The following is a 24,929-nucleotide window of genomic DNA, read 5'->3' as shown; positions in this document are numbered from 1 at the left end:
AAACAAAAAGCATTATGCCTAGTAAGGAAGCCAGTCTCAAAAGGTGGCATATGACATATGACAGGACTCCATTTATGTGACATTCTTAAAGAGACAACATTGCAGTGATGGAGAACAGATCAATGACTCCCATGGGCAAGGAGTGGAAGGAGAGTTTATCTATAAAAGGGGTAACATGAGGGAGTCTGGGGAGCAGGAGGGGATGGAACTCTTCTGTATTCTGATTGTAGTTCTGGTTACACAACCAATGCATTTGTTAAAATTCATACAACTTGTAGGACATAAATAAAAGGTGACCCCTGATCTACCTCTGCTCCTAGACTATGAGCCAGACAGAAAAGAGCTGGGGGCCTGCCTGTGTACAAGAGTAAACTTCCCCCAATCCCCCTTTTTCTGGTTTGTGCTCATCTTGGCCCTCACCTGGATCCTCTTTTCATCTTCCAAAAGGACAGGGGAAGATGTCAGGCTCAGGGGTGGGAACCTGGGGGCCTAGCTCTTCCCCACGGAGGCCTGCCACCTGTGACCCGCCACACTTCACCTTGCCTTGTGTGGCGTCTTGGATTCCTGAGCTACTCTGGGTCTCTGCCTGGTAGATCAGCTTCTATCCCGCTGCAAGCACCTAGCAGAGCAAGGTCCTTTGGCTCTCTCCCACCTATTTTCCACTCTTTGCAGTACTGGGTTGTGTCTGCCTGCTTATTTTGTAAAAAATGAAATTTGCATTTCTTTTTCACATTCTTCTTATTTATTTGCTGCTGTTGTTGTTTGTTGGGGGATGATTATCCAGAAGAGAAATGGCAGAAGCTCCTTTGTCCTGCTAGCTTAACCCCCAGATGTCATCCCTGCATTAGCAGACAGTTTCTGGGGGCTGTGCACCAATAAAAGAAGGGATGAAATCAAGGAGGGAAAGGCATCTGCTCCAGGAAGCAGTGGATCCAATGGATGAGAGAAGTAAAGAAATCCTCCAAGCTGGAGGTGAAGGAAAGCCCAGATGATAGTTATGCTGTTGTCCAAACAGGGAACTGAACTGGAACGTCAGAGGCCTTCAGAGGGAATGTCTCCAAGAACAAGAAGGAACTGCTCCCAGTGGATTTTCTGATCTGTTCAATCTTGTGGAAAATTGTCTTGAGAGGCTGCAGGTAGATATGGGAGAACTTAATCATCTGTGCAAAGAACACCAAGCAAATGAGAATGAGTTGATCATTGGCTTCAGGGAAAATAAAAGGAGAATGAAAGCAATCAAGCAAGTCTAGTACACTACTTGGCTCAACCGTGAACAATAGTTACATAATGCACCATGAATATTAACAAAAACAGTTGTGAATGAACAGGGGAAGAGGAGAGGGGGACAAAGAGGGCCAAGGTCACACCTCTAATCAAAATCAGCAGTTGGAACCAGAACCCATGTCTTTAGTGGCTGCTCCCCAGTGCTTGTCTGTGGGGGACCCAGAGCAGCACCATTCATTGGGGTGCACTTAGGGGATGTGTGAGTCTGGGAAGAGGGGAGTGGCATGTCCAGGAACAGGAGAACCAGTGGCATAAGTGTTTATCTTTCCCAAGAGGAAGACAACTTTGAGTTCCCCTGAAGTCCTGCCACTTCTAGGGTTCAAGGGTGATGAGCAATACCTTTTCCCCTAGGACTCAGCATCCCTGGGCTGTAAACTAGGGAGTGTCCTGCCTGCTCTCCTCCCCTTTCCCCCAGAACCTGGGAGGGACAGACAGATCCAAGCTGAACTTTTCAGGGCCTTGCCAGCAGCTGTGACTGTAAAGACCATGTCTGAAGTTCAGCTGAGAGCTGGAAGTCTCAGTTAGAATCCTCAACTCAGAAACTTCATCATATTCCTGTCCCCTAAGACCTCTGCAGAAAGCTGGAGACTTGCTGTTCCAATCAAGCATTCAAATCCGAGCTAAGTTATTGGTTAAAACAGACAAGTGGGGTTCCTAGCCAGGAGAAAAGGCATGGGAGAGAAACAGCAAGCTGACACCAACTCCCCACACACCCAGGCTCAGGGGAGGGAACTTCTGAGGTGTGTGAAGTCACAGGAGAGAAGTTATGAAAGTCTGACCTTCGTCTCATCCCTGCAGCAGTCAAAGCTCTTAGGTATTTAAAGGGATTTTCTTTTTTCCCTTTCTAGGAATTACCATTGTTGATCTCATCTTTGCTTGCTTGAAGCCCTACTTTTGAACCCTTGACTGTAATGTGTCCCCTTCCAGAAGGGCCTTCTCCCCAGTCTACCATTTTCCAGATAAAGGGCTTCAATGGGAGAGTCTAATACCCAAGGGCCTGCAGCCTGTGACTTCTGAACTGAAAGTCCAAACCTTACAACCCACCCTTCTTCTGAGCCACTTACTATCGTTCCAGAATTGTATGAGTGAATTTTGTCTCCTTGAAACAATTTTAAACTCCCTGAGAGCAGGGATTGTGTTAGTCAGGATAAGCTAAGCTGCTGTAATAAATAGACCCTCCATGCAAAGGTTCCATACAGTAGATGTTTATTTCTTGCTTACAAAGCAGTCGTTGGTGTATGTGTATGTCCATGTGGTCATTCAGGGATCCAAGCTCCCTCTGTTTTGTGGCTCCACCTCACGCTAGTTCCTTGCCATCATCTGCATCCAGCTCATGGAATGGAAAAGAGCATGGGGGAGTGTTCCCAGTAGGTTTTTCATGGGTTAGGCTTGGAGGGAGAACACATCACTTCTGCTCATGTTCCATCTGGTAAACCTTAATTTGAGTGGCCACAGTGAATTGCAAGTGAGCATGAGAGATGTAGTCCTCCTGTTCCCCCCAGAAATGTATGACTTGGGCAGATCAGCTCTTCTATTCCCTGAGTTCCTTTTCCTTCCCTAGAACTCAGCATAGAGAAGGACCTTCAGAGGCTGTTCCTTGAGAACTTCGTGAGGGTTGCACTGAAGTTGGCTGGCACTTTGCCAACCTCATACAGCTGTGCAGACAGAGGAGACTGGAGGGTCCAGGGCTCAGTTCTACCCAGAAACCCCTCATGTTTGCACCCATCAAACCTCCAAGATGAAGCAGAGCCTGCAGCACTGTGGTTGCATCAGAAAACAGATCGAAGGCTGGTCTTCACAGCCACATAAGCCTCATCCTGGCCTCTGCCCACAGAGGTTGCATCTGTGCAGAAATCCATCCCACAGCGTCAGGCTGTGGGGGGATCAAGCCCCCAATGAGATTCTGCTCTACAAGGAAACTGATGCATCTGGCGTATCTGTCCCAGAGCAGCTCTGACGATCCTGCACTAGGCAATGGAGACATTGACCATGGCCTTGAGCAGAGTGGTTTTGGTAGGCATGGCAGAGACAAAAGCCAGACTAGAGGAGCTTAGGGAAAGAACAGAGCTAAATGAGCTGGAAATTACCTTTTGCAGTTACCTGGAAAAAATAAGACTGAAGACGATTATGCACATCGCAAGTGACACACACAAGCACATATGCAGCCAGGACTAGGGACCCTCCTCTCTGAAGCTCCTGATGCCTGCTGGTGCTGTCTTATCTCCCTAGATAGCATTCCTGTCTTTATCCTCCTCCAGAGAAGCAGCCAGCTCCAGAGTCTGGTGCAGTGATACCAGCAGAGGCTGCAGGTGGTGTGCTATGGAAAGAGCACTGGAGCAGAAACAGATCCCTTGGAGACACCTTATCTTCAAAATTGCTCTAAGCTCTGCATCCCACCACTCCTGCCACCACCTGGTCCAACTCACCAAAATACCTTGTCCAGAAAATGAGCACAGCCTACTAACTGGTCTCTCTGATGTTGCCCTTGTCCCTGAGTTAGTTTCTACACACAGCAGCCTTCACCATCCTTTAAAACTGTGTAACTTGGGCCAGGCTTGTTGGCTTATGCCTGTAATCCCAGTGCTTTGGGAGGCTGAAGTAGAAGGATCCTTGGAGGCCAGGAGTTCAAGACCAGCCTGGGCAACATAGTGAGATCCCATCTCTACGAAAAATTAAAAAAATAAGCCAGGTGTGTGGGTGTGTGCCTACAATCCCAGCTACTCAAGAGGCTGAGGTGAGAGGATCGTTTAAGCCCAGGAGTTTGAGGCTGCAGTGAGTTTTGATAGTACCACTGAACTCCAGCCTGGGTGACAGAGCAAGAGCCTATCTCAAAAAAAAAAAAAAAAAAAGGTAAAATCTTACTGTTAAAAATTCCCTTGTTAAGGCCCTCCCTTGGCTTTCTATACCCCTCTTTCTCTATCCTTTTTCCCACTTCCATTTCCTCACAATTAATTCTACACATAATCATCCTTTATATTTAGTCATTTGACTTGATTATCATCTCTTGTACTGGAAGAAGGTTTCTAGGAGAGGGTGCTGATCTTGTTCACTTCTGTGTCCCAGCCATTTACTAGACATGCTAATATTTACCGAAGACATGTGGTTTCTTTAAGCCTCAGTTTCCTCAAGTGCCAAAAGGGGACAATGAATTCTGTGTCACACATTATGGGTTTGCAAGGATTAAATAAGAAAATAAGGAGGGATAGACACTGTGGTCTGTGATATGAGCCAGGTGAGGAAGGGTGGTTTTCAACACCACTGCCTGCAGGTGCTAACTTTGCAGGATATTTTCACATCATCACAGTCCACGTCCGAGGTCAAACCATGGCATCTTCACTACAAACAACAGCTATAGTGCTCCTCCCAGCTGAAAACCCTGGGAGTCTATTGAAAATAAATTAGCAATGCCTCATTCTCAATGAGAAAGTCTCGGGGAGATTTATAATTTTATTTTTTCTAAGTGTACAGAATAACATAAATCAAAAGAAGCAATAGTCTACCTTGTGTTTGGACTACTTTGACCCTCTTCAACATCTGCCAAATTTTATCTCATTTTTGTTTAACTTTATACATCAGAGTTTAATTTGAGAGCTGGTGGAGAAGACAGTGATGTATAGGGTACATCAGGTGCAGCTGAAATTACCCTGTCCCCAGGGGCTGGAGGTTAAAGGGAGGGTCCCAGTCCTGTTTCAGGGTAGAAGAGGAATGGTACAGTTTGCCCCTGGAACCCAGACTCTCTCCATGTTGCAGCCTCTCATTGATTGATCTGGCCGGGTTCGAGGAGCTTACAAAATTGTGTCCATGCAGGGCTCATGCTTCCAGAGCAGCCACGGGCTCAAAGCATCAGCCACTATGGACAATGTCATTTCTGGAACCAGATAAGGAGTTCTATTAGCATTGATTTTTCCTCTAAGTGGATATGTTCCCCAGAAAAGTGTGTTCAGTTGGCAGTGTGTAATCTGCCAGAGAGAAGGCTGGCTTTGCCATTCTGACTGTGCAGAGCCTGCCTGGCATCCCACAGAGCACTCACTACGAGTTGCTGCAAGAACACAGGAACAAATGAATGAATGAATGCATGAATGAATGAATGAGTCACCCTTTGCTTCCTCATTACTTGTTTGTTTGCTTGTTTTTGAGACAGAGTTTCACTCTTGTTCTCCAGGCTGGAGTGCAGTGGCACGATCTCTGCTCATTGCAACCTCCGCCTCCCAGGTTCAAGTGATTCTCCTGCTTCAGCCTCCCAAGTAGCTGGGATTACAGGCGTGTGCCACCATGCCCGGCGAATTTTGTATTTTTGGTAGAGACGGGTTTTAGCCATGTTGGTGAGGCTGATCTCGAACGCCTGACCTCAGGTGATCCCCCGCCCACTTCGGCCTCCCAAAGTGCTGGGATTACAGGCATGGGCCACCACGCCCAGCCTGTTTCCTCATTACTTTTATGTTCCAGCTGGCTGCAATACTTTTTAGAGATGACAAACAGGAATTGATCAACTGGGCCCCAGACACAGGAACCGGTGAGCTACTGTCTGTCCTAGAAACTCTGTTAATGTCACTTAGGGACCCTGGATACCAGAAGGAAACTGAGATCCTCTTATCTCACTCTCATCTTTCACGTGAATGTTCCCCAAGACAGCCTGGCCAGGGGCTGCGCCACCTCTGTTAAATGCCTTCAGGGTTGGCCACTCATGCCATGACCCAGTGTTAGCATCTTTAAAAGTACATTTCCCTTGTAGACTTACCACATTTAGAAAGTATGTATTTGTGTGATGATTTGATTAAAGTCTGTTTCCCCCACTAGACCCGAAAAACATTGACAAGTTCTGTAATTAAATTTTACAAGAAAGTTCTCTTTGTCCACCTGTATCCCTAGGGTCAGGCCCAGGGCTTACCATGCCAGAAGTGTGCAATGTCTCTGAATGAACCCGTGCCAGGCACACTGGGATAGAGGGATGCTGTGATTGGCTAAGGTCAAGGCAGGAATGAGGACAACCAGTAAAAATGTCCAGGTACAGAAGTCATGGCACGCCTGGCCACCTGGTCCACCCTCAGTCCAGAACATCAGTAAGGGGGCTCAGGGAGGCATTAAAAGGTGGCTGGATTTCAGGGCTAGGTGAAGATGCCAACAGTGGCAAATATCTCTGGTGGGTTCCTTGCTCTAGACCTGCACCGTTCACAGTGGCTATCAGCCACCCATGTGGCCGCTGAACACTGAGAATGAGGCTGATTTGAATGGAGTTGTGTTGTAAGCATAAAATTCTATACATCAGATTTCAAAGGTTACATGGGGAAAAAAATGTAGACTATCTCATTGATAAATTTTATATTGATTACATATAATCACATGTTGAAATGATAATATTTTAGATATAATTGTTTAAATAAAATGTATTTTTATGTTTGTTTTAATATTATTTTTGAGACAGCGTCTTACTTTGTCACCCAGGCTGGGGTGCGGTGGTGCAATCTTGGCTCACTGCAGCCTTAACCCCCCAGGCTCAAGTGATTCTCTCACCTCAGTCTCCCAAGTAACTGGGACTACAGCCACACACCACCCTATTTGGCTAATTTTTGTATTTGTCTGTAGAGATGAGGTTTTGCCATGTTGCTCAGCTTGATCTCAGACTCTTGAGCTCACATGATCTGCCCACCTTGGCCTCCCAAAGTGCTGGGATTACAGGCGTGAAACACCGTGCCCGGTTCCAGTAAAAGGTATTATTAAAATTAATTTCAATTGCATATGCTTTTTGAAATGTGGTTATTATAACATTGAGAATTACATGGCTCACAGTATATTCAAGCACTGTTCTAGAGGAAGGTCTTTGGAGCAGTTCTTAATTGCAGAAGAGCTTTACATAAACACTCACCACTGAACAACAATAGTTATCAACCAAGTTGTGTCTATTCTGTGACTGGCCCTTGGCTAGTACTTCAACCTCTAGTATCTTTATTTTAGAGACATCTTACTGGATAAATAATCTGAAACATGGAAAAATTATTTATACACAAAGTTTTTAATTATAGCATTATTTAATATTAACGAAACAGGATATAACTTAAACATTTAAACAGTAGAAGGCGGCTGGGCGTGGTGGCTCACGCCTGTAATCTCAGCACTGTGGGAGGCCGAAGTGGGCAGATCACCTGAGGTCAGGAGTTCAAGACCAGCCTGGCCAACATGGTGAAACCCTGTCTCTACTAAAAAATGCAAAAGTCAGCCCAGCATGGTGGCGCATGCCTGTAGTCCCAGCTATTCAAGGGGGCTGAGGTGGGAGGACAGCTTGAACTCAGGAGGTGGCGGTTGCAGTGAGCTGAGATTGCGCCACTGCATTCCAGCCTGGGTGACAAAGCAAGACTCCATCTCAAAAATAAATACATACATACATACATACATACAGTAGAATTATAATATGAACTGTGCTAGCATTCATGCAAGAGTATTATGCAGCCATCAAAACCTATGTTTGCCAAAGATTTATCATAACATGGCAAAGTACTACAGCAATGCTCAATCAAAATCTCAAAATTCAAAATCGCATCTGACTCTTACCACATCCAAAGAGGCAGAGCTCCGAGGAAGGCCACTGGAAGGAGTTCCACCAAGCCGTTCACAGTTGTCTTTGGAGAACAGGATGATAAATGATTTCTCTTTTCTTCTTTCTATTTTTTCAATTAGATTTTATTTAATAATCATTTGATAACAGAGAATTATACATATTTTATCTCAAGGAAAAAGGCCCGGCCCCAGGAGTTTGCCTTCACGTTGTCAATGGCAACAGGAGGCGAGGCATGTCAAAGTGGGCACGCTCCTTCCAGGCACACGCGGCAAACGTCAAAGCTTCTGGAGGAGCATCGCCCATGGCCTGCATCTGCTCATGGAGTCCTTTGCCAAGGGAACACCCCCTCTCTCCGCCTGAGTCCTCCACAGACTCTAAGATCTTTGAGGGCAGTGCTACGGTCTCCTCTCTTCCCATTTCCAGCCCAGGGCCAGCACAGGCTGGGTGCTTTGCAAGACGCAGTGCACCTGTGCTAGTTTTCTGCCACTTACCTCAGAGCTCTCTGTGGGCTGTGCCCTGGGAGGCAGACCTGGGTGGCAGTTTCACTCACTCCTGCAGGGGTTTATCCAATGCAGAGCCCTAGCAGGAGAGTGGAGAAAGAGAAAAGAGTGTAGTCCAAGTATGCCATTCCCTGGTCACCTCCCTGTGGGTCTTCTTGGGCCCTTTCTCCTGAAGGTAAAAAATCCTCTAAAAGTGGCTCTTACCACACTCTCCTCCTGGCTTCCAATAACCCAGCCCCTTCAGACGGGGGAAGTAACAGTTCTGTTCATTTTCTCTTGTGCTTTCCTTCACCGTTCCCTTTCCAAATAGCCTCTTTGGAGAATCCTCCATGAATAATCCTAATCTGAGTGTGTCCTCTCTTTCCCACCGAGCCCCTGATGCACACGGAACTTATCTGAAAACGCAGTGCCTGTCCCCGCTGCAGTGTGTGGAGAAGAGAGGCACAGTGCCCGTTCTAGGAAGGGTGGCATCTCTGAGCCTCGTGACATCTCCTAATGCGCCCAGCACCAGGTGTAGGAGAGCTAAGCTCCAGGGCAGGAAGACCTGAGTCCAAATACAAGATCTAACCCTTCTGACAGCTGTGAGATCCTTCTTGCATTCCTTCATCTCTCAAGCCTCATCTTCTTCATCTGCAAAATGGAGCAAGAACAACTGTATTTTGTGAGTATTGTGAGGATTAAATGAGGTACGATACCTAAATTTCTTAGCGTGTGACCTGGCTTGGAGTAAACGCCCCAGCAAACATCAGCTGGCACAATTATTGCTCTGACCCTCTGCAGCTGCCTCATGAATGCAAATGTCCCAAGCCGACCTCCACTCCTGAAGACATGCTACAGCAGGACCTAAATCCTCCCTCTCCCTGTCCTGGGCTGCAGAGACGACAGGGAAGGCCCTCCCCAGGACTACAGACTGCCCTACATCCATTCTGTGTAAGCTCTGCTGTGAGACGCAGGGTTATTTACAGAGCAAGACAAGGAAATGACAAACAGTAGGAGATGAGGTGCATTTTGGGAAAATCCCTTGTTTATTTAAATATTGCACTTATGAAAGACACCAGAAAGAGAAATATGGGCATTTGTGGCAATGATCAAAAAGGGAAAAAACGGAAATACATGATCAAAAACACAGGAAAGGATTACATCTGAAATAAAATTTGGTACCCTTAAAATATCTGTAATTCAACCTCAGAATGAGTGTATCTTTTAAAAGCTCTTTGAAAACACTTCCCCACTCTCTTTGTCTCTTTTCTTTATAAGGCATCTTCTCTTTAACTCCCTTTGGGAAACTTCTTATAAATGAGGATTTGCATCTCCAGGGATTACTCTGGTTAGGAAAGTGTTTTATTAAAAAATATATGTTTGCCACAGAATGCTGAGCGATATAATTAGCTGGTCCCTTCTGTTTTGTTTTAAAAGGCTGTATGGCCAAGTTCTAATTAAACATATTCTCAGGACGTTTGAAATGTGAAGGTGCCTCAGAAATGCGCGGTGAAATGAAAGAAGCAAAGGCTCTGGGAGTATATTCCAGGAAGGAGCATCTCTGGCCACGGTGCACCCGGCAGTACGGCTTCATTTCTGTCTCTGCGTGCACAGCTACTGTGGATAGAGAAGCCGTTCCTATCCCACCTTGGTGGGACACTGCCTTGTGTTCTGGGAGGCCACGTGCTAAATGAGCTGATCTTGTTCCACCCAGGGCAATCCAGGAAGGCTGAAGGAATGAGTCCTGGGCTGGGATTCTGGGGACCTGGGGATGTAATAGGTTATCATCTCTAAAGTGACAATTGCTAAGGTCCCTGCCAGCTCTGACATTCTGATTGGACACGTGGCTGTTTCCACTGCCTTCGTTTTTGTCACAAAGCATAAGAATGCTCCAAATGATCACACTGCATTTTACTTTGTGAACTCAGGAATAAAACTGAAGGCTGGAGAATCTCACTGTTGTTCCTACTGAATAATGACTGGCTCAACCATGAGAGGCAGTGCTGTGCCCCCATTTGCAAAAAGAGAAGGATACTTCCCTGTCTCCCTTTTGCAGAAGCAAGTACCTGGAAATTGAAGTATTCAGTCCCCATTCAGAAGGACGGGTTAGGAGCCCACAGGAGTTTAGAGTTTAGAAATGCTCCCTCTGAATCTTCCCACCTGGGCACGCTGTGAGACACACTTACTCTTTACAAAGCACTTTCATATTCACTAACGCCTCTTACAGAGCAAGCAGAGCTCTCATTTCATTGCTAGTGGGGATACAAAATACTACACTCACTTTGGAAAACAGTTTAGCACTTTCTTGTAGCGTTATACACCCTCTTACCATTGACCTAGCAATCATTCTCCTAGGTATTGAAACTTAAGAGAAATGAAAACTTATGTTGACCCAAAACCTAGAGGTGCATGTACATAGTGGCTTTATTTGTAATCACCCTAAACTGGAAACAACCCAGCTGTCCTCCAACTGATGAACAGATAAACAGACCTAGGTACATCCATGCAAAGGAATACTTCTCAGCACTGCTAACACACAAACTTACTGATACATCTGACAACACAGATAAATCTCAAACGCATTATACCAGACAAAAGAAGCCAGACTTGAAAGGTAAGATACTCTCTAATTCCACATACGCTACACCCCGCAAAAGGGAAAGCTTTAGGGTAAAGAACAGATTGGAAGTTCAGTGGTTTCTAATGCAGGGGAGCTGGTGTTAAGGGCAGGTGGATAGTTTGACTACAAAAAGGCAGCACAAAGCAGTTTTGGGGGAGTAACAAAACTATTCTAGGCCAGGCGTGGTGGCTCATGCCTATAATCACAGCACTTTGGGAGGCCAAAGCTGGTGGATCACCTGAGGTCAGGAGTTCGAGACCAGCCTGGTCAACATGGTGAAACCCTGCCTCTACTTCAAAAAAAAAAAAAAAAAAAAAACAAATTTAGCCAGGTGTGGGTGGCACCTGTATATAAGGTCCCAGCCAGCGTCAGGAGGCGCTGAGACATGGAGAATCGCTTGAACCTGGCGAGGGCCAGAGGTTGCAGTGAGCCAAGATCGTGGCTATTGTATTCTAGCCCTGGGTGACGCCAACTCGCAAAGCTCTGTCAAAAAGAAAAAAAAAAAAAAAAAAGAAGGAAATAAAAGAGAAAAGAAAAGAAACGTTCTAGAATCTTTAAAAAAAAAAATTTTTTTTTTGAGGTAGGATTTTGCTCTGTCACCCAGGCTGAAGTGCAGCAGTGCAATCACAGCACACTGCAGCCTCAACCTCCCAGGTTCAAGTGATCCTTCTGCCTCAGCCTTCTAAGTAGCTGGGGCTACAGGCACATGCCACCATGCCCAGCAAAATTTTAAAAACTTTTTTGTAAAGACAGGGTCTCACTATGTTGCTCAGGCTGATCTTGAACTCCTGGGCTCAAGCGATCCTCCAGCCTCAGCCTCCCAACGTGCTGGGATTACAGGTGTAAGCCACCACCACACCTAGCCACTGTTCCAAATCTTGATGGCAGTGGTAGTTATGTGATTTTGTGCATTTGGCAAAACTCAGAAAACTGCATACCAAAAAAATGCGTTTTATTATATGCAAATTAAAAAATGAATTAAAAAAAACCCCTATAGGCTTGGCAGTAAGCGTGGTGGTTGTTTGAGGTTGCCTCCTCCCCATACAGTATTCATTTTGTCCTACTAGGAGTGCTCAGTAAGGCGTCAGGGCATGGCATTCCCTGGAGATGCCTCCTGCTTCATGGACGTGGCCCCTGGAAACTGAAGGGAATGACTTAGATTACATAGGTCAATGAAAAGTTTTCTATTATTCTCTTCCCTGTTGAATGTGGACAAAGAAGCAATTAGTTCCACTCACCATTTGTGGCCCTCTTGAAATCATAAGATAAACCACCTTGATGATGACATTATGCCTAAAATGAAGGGAAGAGTAAGAAGGCAGAGAAAACTGGCTTCCTGTTAATATAATGGAGCCATAATCTACCTCTTGCCAATTTCCTGAAGCCAGTGTGAGCAGGGGTTCGTATTTCTCACAGATTAAAGCATACTAGGAAATACAGTAAGAGATCTCACTGAAACATTTCTGATCTGATCCACGGTCCCAAAACAATCTGAAACATACTGGGCAACGGAGAACTTGGGTGAAAGGATGTAAAACGCGTATGCAACAGATAATGGCAGGACTTGAACAGACATCTCACAAATAAGGCATTCCCGATCACCACGCAGATATAAAAAGGTGCTCAAACTCATTAGTAATCATGGAAATGCAAATTAAACACAGTGAGACAGCAACCACAGCCGCTAGATTAGGAAACATTACAAATACGAAAAAACATTGCTAACAATATCATAGGCTGGCAAGGATGTAGAACAATGGGAACTTTAAAAACTGCTTGTGGGAGTGAAAATTGACACAATCATCTTGGAAAACAGTTAGAGCTGCAGATATGCAAACTCTGACCAAGCAATCCCACCCCTAACTATATATAAATAGAGATATTCCCCATGTGAGTTACGGCATAGGAACAAGCATGTTCACAGCGGCATTCTTCATGATATCCACACAATTGGGGGAAAAAAATCCTAATGTTTGCATAAAACTAATGTTTTCATAGTCTACAACTTCGATCATGAACGAGCTACACAAATCCACATGGTTAAGTCTGGAAAACAATGCTGAGTAAAAGAAACAAGATACAAAATAATTCATACAATATTTCATTTATGAACATGACCAGGGATACATACCTAAATATTAAAACTACAAAGTAAGGCAAGGAAGTGATCATTACAAAAATTAAAAATAGAGGTAGCCTCCAGGAGAGGGGACTGGAATTGGGAGGTGTCGGGGGTAGTTTCAGGTGACTGAGTATTGTGTATGCAGGTATTATTTAAACCATACCCATATGATTCACACATTCTTTGACCTTTTGATGTATCTCACACACAGAAATGTAGGAAGACAAAAATCAGATCGCAGGCAAATTCTGAAAACCAGTCTGAAGCCAGGAATGTGCAATGAATGACCTTAGATCATGCATTCTAGAGGATCTGGCCCCAAAGAGAAACAATCTGGATAGCTCTACAGAGTGGTCACAAGCTTTGCTTCGCTTCATTACCATTTAGTCCAGCCAAAGACCTTTTAAAGGCTTTTGCTTTTAAGTAAAACTTCTCTCCTTTTGAAAGTACCAATTTTTGGCCAGGTGCCCTGGCTTAACCCTGTAGTCCCAGAATTTCGGGAAGCCAAGGCAGGTGGATCACTTGAGATTAGGAGTTCGAGACCGTCCTGGCCAACCTAGTGAAATCCTGTCTCTACTAAAAATACAAAAATTAGCTGGGCGTAGTGGTGCATGCCTGTAATCCCAGGTACTCGGGAAGCTGAGGCAGAAGAATCGCTTGAATCCAGGAGGCGGAGGTTGCAGTGAGCCGACATCATGCCACTGCACTTCAGCCTGGGCAGCAGAGTGAGTCTCTGTCTGAAAAAAAAAAAAAAAAAAAAAAAAGGACCAATTTTCTCTTTTAAGTTTAATAAGAGTGTTAATCTTATAGAGTTGCCTTACTGATTTTTTTACACAGTTTAGATCAGATTTGTTCTCTACATGAGTCTGTAGAGACTTAAGGTAAGCTACTTTATCCAACTGTTCCTTATTTGCCTGGAAAGCCTTTATCTTAAAAACTCAATCATCAGAGCAAGAAATATAGGAGACCACAATGCAATGCCTCTTGAATAGGTAAAAGTATTAACACATCTTCCGGGGTCCAGGCATACACTTCATGCAGTTTCCTTGTAGAAAATACCTTCCTGCTCTTCTTTGAGGCTATTAACTCTACTCTTACTTTAAATATAAATCTAACATGCTCAGCCATCTGTTTCCAAGAATACATCAGCTAAGAAAGGTAAAAGTGAAGAAGAAGGACTGCTCTAGCCAGTGACAGTTAAAAAGCTCACACTGTGAAAGAAGAGAGAGAGGAAAAAAAACCTCTCAATTCTCCTAAGCTTCTGGGGCATTCATTGTAGAGACAGCAATGAAATATTGAATTAGAAATTGACCAAACCCTTTCTGTAAGAAATCAGGAATAAGTACAGTGCACAACAAATAATTGCCATCAAATATTTAGTAAAATGCATTCAAAAGAGTAAATTTAATATCTATTTTCCTGCAAAGGATAAGTCATCTGTGAGAAGGCTAGAAATGCCCATTGAATCCAAGTCCCAATGAGTATATGTGCATGCATAGATAAAAATATGTACATATATATGCAGAAGTACACGTACATGTACACAGACATATATGGGAAAATATTAATTTATTGTATGTGTGTAGGGGGAGTGGGGGTTGGATCCCATTAAATAATTCTGGATTTGGTTGGAATTCACCCTGATAGCTGAACAATTATGGAACAACTGCATCCTCAGCACAAAATGACCTTTTCATCAAGTTACAAAACATTAAAGGTTAAAGGATGTTTGAAACGAAGTTAATACTTTTAAAACATTGGGAGAATGGCCATCTTTTCAGAGATCTGACCAAAAATGTGAAGGAAGCATTGGATGGCCTTTCTGGCTGTTATTTGTGGGCAGGTGTCACATGTTTGCACTGCCTGCTTCTGCTGAAACCATGAATGAGCCTACCTCCTTAGGAAATGAGACGAGATGGGCCTGTGCTCTGCACAGCACAGGAGCTCACAAGAGGACTCCTTAGCAGGCTGGTTCCTAATTGCAATTTTGAAGTCACATTTCTTCCTCTCAAAAGTGGCGATGGCAAAGAGAGCAAATCAATGAGACTGTCAGATTTTCCCGCCTTCTATTTTCCATCTGACCTGGATGGTGCAAATTTCAGTTGCTATTAACAGGGAAAATAGAAATATCAGTCACCAGACCCCTTCCTCTAATGAGCTCACAGAAAGGCCGGGAAGAACCTGCCTTATCAGCCCTCCAAATGCCCACTCTTCCCAGAAAGTCAGGTGTACTGCGTGCTGCCTTCAGCCATTCTCTCCTGTCTTTCTTTTTCACCACATTCCAAGCACCTGCTTGTAATCTCAGGTGCATCCAGGCTCAGCCCAAGTATAAGCCTTTATTTTCAGGGTGGTCTGGCCCTGTGGCCACCCTGCACACCAACTTAAGGGGGTACCATTTATTGGACAACTACCATTCTTCACCAAGCTCTCTGCCAAGGCGTGGACACACATAGTCCCAGATGAGCCTCACAAATGCCCTGAGAAGTAGACTCTATTGTGACTTGTCCACGGGCACACGGCTAGTGACACAATGCCTCTGGTCTGACTCTGAAAGCTTCCAGAATGTAGCTCCAAAAACCCATAGGTTCAAGCGGCATCTGTATTTTTTTTTTTTTTTTTTTTTTTTGAGACAGGGTCTCACTCTGTTGTCCAGACTGGAGTGCAGTGGCATGATCTCAGCTCACTACAGCCTCAACCTCCCAGGCTCAAGCGATCCTCCTGCCTCAGCCTCCCAAGTAGCTGGGATTATAGGTGCATGCCACCATGCCCAGCTAATTTTTGTAGTTTTTGTGGAGACAGGGTTTTGTCATGTCGCCCAGGCTGGTCTCAAACTCGTGGACTCAAGTGATTCACCTGCCTCAGCCTCCCAAAGTGCTGGGATTATAGGCATGAGCCGCCACAGGGCCTGGCCAAGGCATCTCCAATTTTGATGGAAGGTTTCCATGCTGAATTCCTACTTGGTGTTTAAGATAGAGAAAGCTGTCCTGTTTTAGAGACGGAGACGAGGTTCAAAGAGAGGGAGCGACCTGCTCAGGCTCACTGGGTTACTTATGGGCCACAGGCTCAGGCCTCCCATCACCACAGTTGGAGCTTGCAGTCCCCTGCAAGGTACTGCTTGCTGCACACATATCCATCTGCAGGACACACCAACTTACAGTTACTCACTGATACCTATCTCCTCAGATAAACTGACTAGCTTCACTCTCTTGGTACTTCACCTGCCGTTTACTTCCTCATTCATTGTGCACAGTTCAGCTGAGATAGGACTGGGTGCAGGGCTGGATGACAGCCAGCCCTCTACTTCTCCTTTCCTGCTTTCACTGCCTACCTTCTTGTCCCTATATGGGCTCCAGATACAGCATCCTCAAGGTGGAGAAAGAGACAGAGAAAGAGAGAGGCTTGCATTTCTGCACATTCTAGACAGAAGTGACTCTTTTTTTTTTTTTTTTTTTTGAGACGGAGTCTCGCTCTGTCGCCCAGGCTGGAGTGCAGTGGCCGGATCTCAGCTCACTGCAAGCTCCGCCTCCCAGGTTTACGCCATTCTCCTGCCTCAGCCTCCGGAGTAGCTGGGACTACAGGTGCCCGCCACCGGGCCCGGCTAGTTTTTTGTATTTTTTAGTAGAGATGGGGTTTCACCATGTTAGCCAGGATGGTCTTGATCTCCTGACCTCGTGATCTGCCCGTCTCAGCCTCCCAAAGTGCTGGGATTACAGGCTTGAGCCACCGCGCCCGGCCAGGAGTGACTCTTTAATGAATTTCACCACTGGAGGAAAACTCTCGTCCATTTTCAAGTCTCAGGTGAGGCCTGATGATGGGGAGGAGAAAGGAGGGCTCCTGGGCTTCCAAGACAGGTTTCCCTGCCCTGTCGTATAAGTTGACTCAGCCATCTAGGAAGGGGCCTACTCGTTCCTTAGGCCTCCTCCTGATGGGAACCCCATCCCAGGTCCTAAAACCAGCCAGGATGGAAGATTCTCTTAGAAAGTAGAGAGGCCCCTTTTGTACCTCTGTCACCAGTTGTTTACCCCATGCATTCCCATCAAGCCTGGGGCCAGACCCTCTTGTCTTCAGCCAACACACTCCTCAAAATTCCAATTGATACAAAAGCCTTCTTAGGAATTAACATCTTTTGGGCAACATACTTTGAAACTATTGATAATATCTATAAGGTGATTGAGAGTCAAAATTCACTCTCTCCCAAATGTGTGTTCAGCACCTACTCTTTCTGCTGTGTGTATTCACACAGTTAGTGAGCCAGCCTGGCCCAGGCTCTGAGTGGTCCTATCCCCAGGTTCTCCTTGGTGAATGGGCAGGGGAGGCTGGCTGCAGATGACTTGCTTTGACTATGTCTGGGGAAAGAGGTGCCAAGAGGGCTGCTGACTGGAGTGTAGACGACCTCCTGCAGACCCTTTCGGCTGGGAACAGGGATGGGGATTGAGTATTCCCAGAGACAGCTAGCTGGGAACCAACTCTAAGCCCTGCTGAGATAGAGAAAGAACAAGGTGTTCAGCATCCCACAGCAGAGTAAAGAAAGGCAACTGCGCTTCTAAAAATTCTGCTTTAAAGGCAAGTCCGTGGGGTGCGCCGGTAGGTTCTAACAGGCGCAGCCTAGAGAGCTGGCATGGGAATATGGGGTGGGGGAAGGGAAGAGATGATCAGCGGACAAGAGACATCCACTGTTCCTTGGCTCCCATGCAAAAGTCCCCATTGAGTTAGGACCTCCAGGAAGAGCTGGGCCAGGTTCTGGTGGAATCAGAAGTGGCCTCATCACCAAGCCAATCTCCCCTATGTGAATCTGCCCTATCTTCTTGGCTGAGCACCTATCCCTGGCCAGTGCCTTATGCCTTATGTATATCCCTTTTTACCCACTCACTGGAGCTGCCTTGACGCCTGGGTGCTTCTTCCAGAAAGCATTTTCCCAGGGGAGAAGTTCTGCCGGCTGAGGCCAGCCTCCAGGCACTGCCTGCCCCTGCCTAGGCTCCCACAGCTTAGCCAAGGTTTGGGGCTCCAGGCAGGGTGCCCTCCGGAGCGCCCTGGCCTGTGACGGTGCAGGGTCGTTGGCTCAGGGGAAGCTGGAAAATTTGATATATCAGCTCCATCATTTCATTACCAGAGGGCCTTTGGGAAAGTTGGCCATGTGGTCTGCGGTGGGCAAGAATCTTGTCTTGAAGCTAAGTCAACAAGAGCAAATACACGATTTTAACTTAAGTGCCGGGTTTGTTAGGGGAACCTAGAGAAGGTGGTTGGGGGAAGGAGGCTGGAGACTTTCTGAAATCCCTCCTTGGGGTCACCATCCACTTCTGCAATCCATCAACACTTTTAAGGTGAAGAGGCTTGCGGAGACCCTGCTGTACAGCCTAGTCCACTAGCCAGCCGGAAAGACTCCTGGGGCCGCGAAGCACCACCCGGAGCCCACCATCACCCCTCCCAAAGCCCCTTGCATCCCAAACCCCCAACCTCATGTTGTCTTTTGGGTCAGAGCGCTTGCCCGCGCAGTCCCGCCTCCAGAGGGCGCTGACGGAGAGGTGGTAGCGCCCGCTCCCGCCGCCGCGCCAAGGGGCAGCCCCAGGGACTCCACCCCTACCCCCGCCACCCGGCCTAATTTGAATATTTCATTGGCTGCCGCCAGTCTGGTCAATTTATCATGCAAATGCGGGTGCCCTCCGCGCCAGAGAGGAGCCATCGCCCGCGCAGGAGAGCGGCGCCCGATTGGTGGCCGAGACAGCGGCATTTGTAATATTTTTCTTTGGGCATTAGAGTCATTTACCAATGCCATCCCCGCAACTCCAGGCACTGAATCACAAGCCACTTAAAGGGTTTTATTGGCAGCTTCGAAACTTCTTAACATGTTCTTTTATTTCAAGCCAAGTGTCAACCTATTTCTGACCTCCTTCCCCTCTCCCACCTAAAAAAGCTGCAAAAAACTCCAAACTACTTTGTGTACTCACCATTTGCACGCGGTAACAGCCTCCGCCTTGCCACAGGGAGAAGGACTGGACCTGTTTGGAGCTAGCACTTGGTAGACCTTAAATAAATAACCCTTGAGAAGTCTTATAAAGGTGGAGGAGGGACTGTTGGAAGAGACAAGACACAAAAAGAAAACAGAAAAAGAAAGGAAGAGATGGGGAAAAGAGAAGAGGCAGCAGAAAAGGGAGAAGGCAGAATTTAGGACTGCTCTGCAAAGGGGAAAATCTTGGTGTTATCAAAGCCCTGGAGATCAGAGACTACCTGCATGCCATATTATCTAACGCTTCGGGCCACCATGTCCCCAGTCACCCTGACCCGCCTATTATGGAACTACAGGTGATACCCATCAAATTTCAAGAAATAAAAACGTGAAAGAATGAGGCCCCCAGGGTGTTGTCCCTCTTTTTTGTACCTGTCCTGCTGAAACTTAGGCTCCGTCTTCCCCGTTTGCAAATTGTAAATTTAGGGACACACACAAAACCCCAACGTTGAAGACAGATGAGAAAAGCAGTGTAGGAAAGAAGAACTGGGAAATGAGATTCTTCCTGGTCTTGCCAGTTCCCTGGCTAGTTAATGAGGTCACCAGCCTCAGAAAGATGGGCTGTCTGGTCGGCTAAGACCTGGTGGTTTGATTTCTGGGACCTCCACCTCCTTCAGGATTCCAGCATTCAAAGAGCCGGGGTTCAGAGCCCTATCAGGTTGCCCACACAATGATTCAGATACCTGCAGTGTGGGGCAGCTGGCGCAACCACACCGGAAAAGTTGGGCACCCCTGAGCTACAACTAGCAAATAGCTGCTCGCTCCCGGCCAGGGGTGAGCCCCTAGGCAGCTGCAGCTATCTCTAGTGTAGGATTTTTTCCCCCCTTATTTTTAGCTCTGCTTAAATGGTTTCCAAAAATCCATTTCACCCAAAGTGGGGTGGGGGTGGGGGTAAACCACGCCATGCTGCAGTGAGGAATTCGTGAAATTCCCAGCGCAACCCAAGTCGACGCGTGGGATTTGATAAAAGGGCATTTCGCCTGGAGTTAAGCGCTCCAAACTGAGTTTAATGTGCATCTGTCCTCCTTAGACTGAAATACAAAGATGTTTTATTTTCTTTATTTAATCTTCGCTCTCCTAAAAAAAAAGTTTTTGAAAGTTCCATAGATGACTGAACGAAGGAGAATGAAGGAAGAAAGAGGTATCTGAAGATGCGAGACTCAGAGCACTGGAAAGCGTGGGGAGAGGGGAGGGAGTAGAAAATCGCCATCTCCTGTCTTGGGAAACCCAAGAAAGTAGCCGCTATGACTCACAGGACCAGAAGGTGGGTTTCTAGGCAGACCTGGTTTCCCTCTCCCCACTCCCGTGTGATAACCGTATTGCTTCCTTCCCTCCCTCTTTTAGGTGTATTGTTAAGTGGGGTTTTTTGTTTTTTTTTTGTTTTTGTTTTTCTAAAGGTGTTTATAACTGCCTGGAAATCCTGAATCGGAAAAAAAGAAGCACTGGAGAGGGGACCTGCAGGCTGTAACTTCCTGGGGACTAGACCAGGTCAGCTTCCACCCCAAGTTCTCCCAAATCTAGTTGTGCCCAGGAGTTAAGGGCAGGCCAGACAGCAGCACCAGCTTCCACCCTGCTCTGCCCTGGCCCCAGCCCGGCACACTCAGGCATCAAGCCTGCCCTGTGAAGAAGATCGAAGGCCCCTTTGCCTTTCAGTCGGGCGGTCAGTCAGGCGGTCCTCGTGGAAAAAGGCAGCGACATGCGGTGGACACAGTCTGCAAAGTTGAGTCACATCTCTGTGCCCCAAGCCACAAAAAATTTACGAAGTAGCAAGCTATGCCTGGTGGGAGGAGGACTGGGAGTGTTTACTCTGGTGTGACGATGCGTGTGTGTGTGCGCCTGTTTTGGGAGTCGGAGAGGCACTTCACTTCCCCTAAACCAATTCTTGACCTTGGGCCAAGAAAAGCCCCCTACTTTTCTCCAAAGATTGTACTCCCACCCCCAGCTCCCATCCAGGCGCGCCTGACTCAGCTCTCCCAAGGCCCCACAGAAGTGGTATTAATATACTCTTCGAATTTTTGAAGGTTTATTTCACGTCAAAACTGTAAAAGTTCTTGGGAGAATTTACAGACAAAACATCTGGTTCGTTAAAACAAAGCTACCGGAAAAAGAGAAACAAACTTCGCCGCTGTGTAAATGCAATTTTAGCAAACAATTTACCACCTGGCGAGGGCCAGGGTCCCTATCCTTCCTGCTTGGGCAGGGGCCGAGATTCCAGGGCCCAATTTCTGGTTGAGGTGTGCAGGTGGCAAGCTTCCCTGAACCCAGGGCACCTCCTCGACACTGTCTAGCCCAGAATGTGTTGTGGGGAGGCGTGAGGAAGGTGAAAAATCCATATGCCAGTGTTCCAGGTGAGTGCAGACAGGAGGGCACCCACCTGGTGCCCTCCCTCCCAGGTGCTGCCCAGTCCTGGGCTCCCTAAAAGCCTACACCCTGGGCAAATACCCTCACACTTTGAAAGGGGGTACAGGCTCCCAGAGGGTACTACTCAGCGTGCCCAGTCCCTGGCTCTCTCCAAGAACCACTCTCCAAGGTCAAGGCTTAGGCCCGGGATGCCTGGGACGGGAGCCTGCTCTAGCTCCTCACCTTGTAACAGTAGCTTTGAGGACACCTTCTTTCCCTGAAGTCTTTTCTCTCAGTGGCCACTCCAGATAAGGACAGGACTTGGCCTTCTTTGGGTCCAGCTGTCACCTACTGCCCTCAATCGCCACCTCAAATACAACCTCGGCTGCCTCCCGGCGGTGGCCTGGCTACTCCTTTCTGGCACAGACTTTGCGACTCTGTGTGGCGTGTTGCAAGCCAAGTGCCCGTCCCCACAGCACACACCTGTTCCTAGCCACGCCTGCATATGACTTTCTCTCTTTTAAAAACTTATCCGGGCGGGGCTCCCGGTAGCTAAGGTCAGGAATGATCCCGGGGCGGGGCACAGGTAGCCCTGGGGACAGGTGTCCCGATTTCCTTGAGTTCAAAAAGCCGGAGGCAGATTTCTAACCCCTGACCTGAAGAAGCTTCATTTGGGAGCTTTTCCACAGATTTTCTACTGATTACATAGCACCGCTATGGAGGAGGAGCCAGATTCCACTGGGCCTGAGGTGCAGTCCTGGGGGTCAGCACTGCCTTCATGGCCCTGGGTGATGTTTGGGGATCACAAGGTTACCACCCAGCTGTTGGGTGAGCCACCTGGCTGCCATGCGAGTGCTAGTTTCTCCTATGGACATTTGCACCTCAGTGTTTCAGTGAGTCGTCCCACCGCCTTTGCTCATTTTTCCTCCTCCTACTTTTAGGTTTTTTTTTTTTTTTTTTTTTTTTTTTTTTTTTAATGTTCCCGGAAACGCGGCACCTCCCAAAGGTGGGGACATCTCACTGGCCTAGGGGCTTACTTTTCAGAGTGACTCAGCGAGGGTAGAAGTTATCAGGGGCTTGCAGGGCCAGAGCCTGTTGTTTTTCAAAGACAATCTGCAACTCTGAAGAGTGGTGAAAAGATTTCGACACAGGGTACATTCTACAGAATTCTAGCTTCTCCGCGGGTGCAGACTTTTCCGCCCTCTAGTCTAGCGTGAAAACAGTTCGACCACTGGATGTGGGCGGCGAAGCCCGCACCCTAGAGCGCGGTGTCTACCTGCAGGAGGAGGGAGCTCCAGCCCACGCCGCCGCGGCCACTTCTGGCCTCCTCGGGAACCGAACCGAGAATACCTCAGTGCTCGCCTAGAAGCGGCTCCTTTTCCCCTTCTTACTCGCGAATGGCGAAACGAATAGCTGCGCGGGATTTTACCCGTTTGTGTAGTGGACTTTGAGGGGGCACCAGGTACCAAGACAGAAATCTTTGCGGTAAGAATAAAGTCAGGTAAAATGCCTGGTACAGCCGCCCTGCAGATGTCCCAAGAGTAGGTCCACCGTACATTCTTCCCATTAAGTTCTTAGGGGGAAGACAGGGATGGCCCTTTGGTCAGGCTGGATTGAGCAGGGAGGTATGTGCATATGTTTGCCCTCTGGACATTTGGGGAGGGGTTATGGGGGAGTTGAAGGCAAGAGGCAAAATCAGGTAGAACAAACAACCACAGTCGAGAGCGGCACTCTTGGGGAATGGGCGCAGGGAACTCCGCGCAAAGCTCCGGCTTCTCAAACCTACGGTCCTGCCCTTTCTCCCTCTGTAAATAACATGTGAATTACAGACTTACTGCCACCCAGACACTACTTCTCCCTAAATCTGGTCCTTAGTTCTCACTGGGGTCAACGTTTCCCTCCGCTCTCCAGCTCCTCTCCATCAGGCAATGTCACGCAGCAGCCAGGCGGGGCCAAAAAGTTTTAGCGCGAGACCTCCTGGCTAAAACCTGCCCAGCCACCTCGACAACACATCCTAGGGCCAGGTGAAGGGGGTTTAAGCCCTTGCATCCAGGTAGCTTCCGGATCTGCAGTGTGCTTGGTGCCGATTTGGGAAGTCTCCCTTCCTTCTCTCCTAGCCACACCCAGCCCACAGAAGGGCAGAGAAAGCCTGGTGGAAAATAATGACTCGGGCGACACTGCCCCTCTTCCTTCAATTCCATCCCTAGAATGGCTTGCAAAACTATTCATGTTTGGGGGTCCAAATATTAAGTGGGGGTGGGTACATGTGGCTAAAAGAAGACAGATTAGGGATTCAGGCTGTGTCAAGTCAGGCCGGGGGCCTTTTTGCGTGTCCCGGCATGGCAGTATGGTTGCGGCGTGCACTCCGCATAGCCCGTGTTGTGCGTGGCGGGCTGTCGCTGCAATGTGCAGCCCATTGACACTGATGGATGCGCCAATGGTTGGACGGACAGATGTTAGGGCGGATCGCACAGCGCTCGGCGCCTGAGCGGGGGAGGGCCAGGCAGCTACCAAGCGGCGGCCGCCGGCTACGCGGAGACCCGAGTTCAGGCCGCGGTCCGCAGGGGGAGGGGGCCGAGGGAACAGAGGTTTGCAAGAACAGCGAGGGGATGGAAAGGAGGAGAAAAGCGCGACCAGGGAGAACTCCACGCTTCCGTGCGCGGCGCCCCGCGCTGTGCACACGCCGCACCGGGCGCGCCTAGGTGGGCACTTCGAAGGTGAGCTGGGAGCCGGCGGGAGCTAACCCCGTGCAGCGCAACCCGCCTCCAGGCGACAGGAGCTCAGCGCAGCCACCAGAATGGTGAGGCCGCCGGCGGTGTCTACCAACTCACCGTTTCCTCGCTTGCAAGAAGCGTTTCACGCTCCACGGCCGCGTCTCCCGGGCCTGGAGGAGTAGCGGTTCTGGCCTCTGCGGCCGCGGGCACCCAACGCGCACGGCGCCTCAGCCCCCGAGTCCGCCAGCCCCAGAGTCCCGCAGCTGCCCGCCACGGATTCCCTGCCCCGCCTGGGGTCCGCACCCCACAACTCCGAGCGCTCCTGCGCATGGGAAGGCGCTGAAGCGGCTTTATAGCCAGGGAGGCCAGCGGCGGCGCATCTGCATCCTGTGAGACGTCTGGACCCAGCCCAAGCCCGCAGGCTGGACGAGCGGAGACTTTTGATCTTACCGTGTGGGTGAGATCACTGTCTCCCGGTCTAAAAGAAAAGAAAGCATGCTGTGAACTTTTAAAACAAACTTGCAAAACAGTCGCAGAGAAAAAATAAAAAGGACACAGGTCAGAAAAAGAGGGAGAAAGAGACCAAAAAAGAAAAAGATAAGGGGGGAAAAAAGGAAGGAAGGAGAGGAGGAAGAAGTCTGGGGTTTGCTGCTCCGGGAGCGCTCAGGCAGCCGGTGCCGGAGCGCGGGGCGCCCGCCCTCGCCGGGACTGTCGGCCTCGGGGCTCACAAGAGGGCCAGAGCCCCAGCCGGCGAGGCCGGGTGCAGGGCCGCCTCGGGTACAGTGGGGCCGGGAGGCCGCCCCCGCGCTCCAG

General features: G+C 48.1%; 1 long non-coding RNA gene across 3 annotated transcripts; it reads right to left on the bottom strand.

The window, feature by feature from the left end:
• LOC108530617 (uncharacterized) lies at window positions 1-24,618 on the bottom strand. 3 transcript variants are annotated; one of them, XR_001885902.1, is made up of 4 exons: window positions 24,234-24,618; window positions 8,329-8,967; window positions 7,831-7,940; window positions 1-1,130 (listed from the first exon to the last, which is right to left on the bottom strand). It is a non-coding gene; the product is annotated as an uncharacterized LOC108530617 (long non-coding RNA). The 3 variants fall into 3 exon arrangements; XR_001885903.1 differs by lacking the exon at window positions 24,234-24,618 and having other exon boundaries at window positions 1-1,160; window positions 8,329-11,156; XR_001885901.1 differs by lacking the exon at window positions 24,234-24,618 and having other exon boundaries at window positions 8,329-11,156.
• Window positions 24,619-24,929: the final 311 nt, after the last annotated feature.

Source organism: Rhinopithecus bieti, unplaced genomic scaffold, assembly GCF_001698545.2.
Source record: "Rhinopithecus bieti isolate Rb0 unplaced genomic scaffold, ASM169854v2 scaffold_7509, whole genome shotgun sequence".
In the NCBI taxonomy this organism is placed as follows: Eukaryota; Metazoa; Chordata; class Mammalia; order Primates; family Cercopithecidae; genus Rhinopithecus; species Rhinopithecus bieti.
The sequence above is the reverse complement of the archived record's forward strand: the minus strand, read 5'-3'. Positions and strand labels throughout refer to the sequence as shown.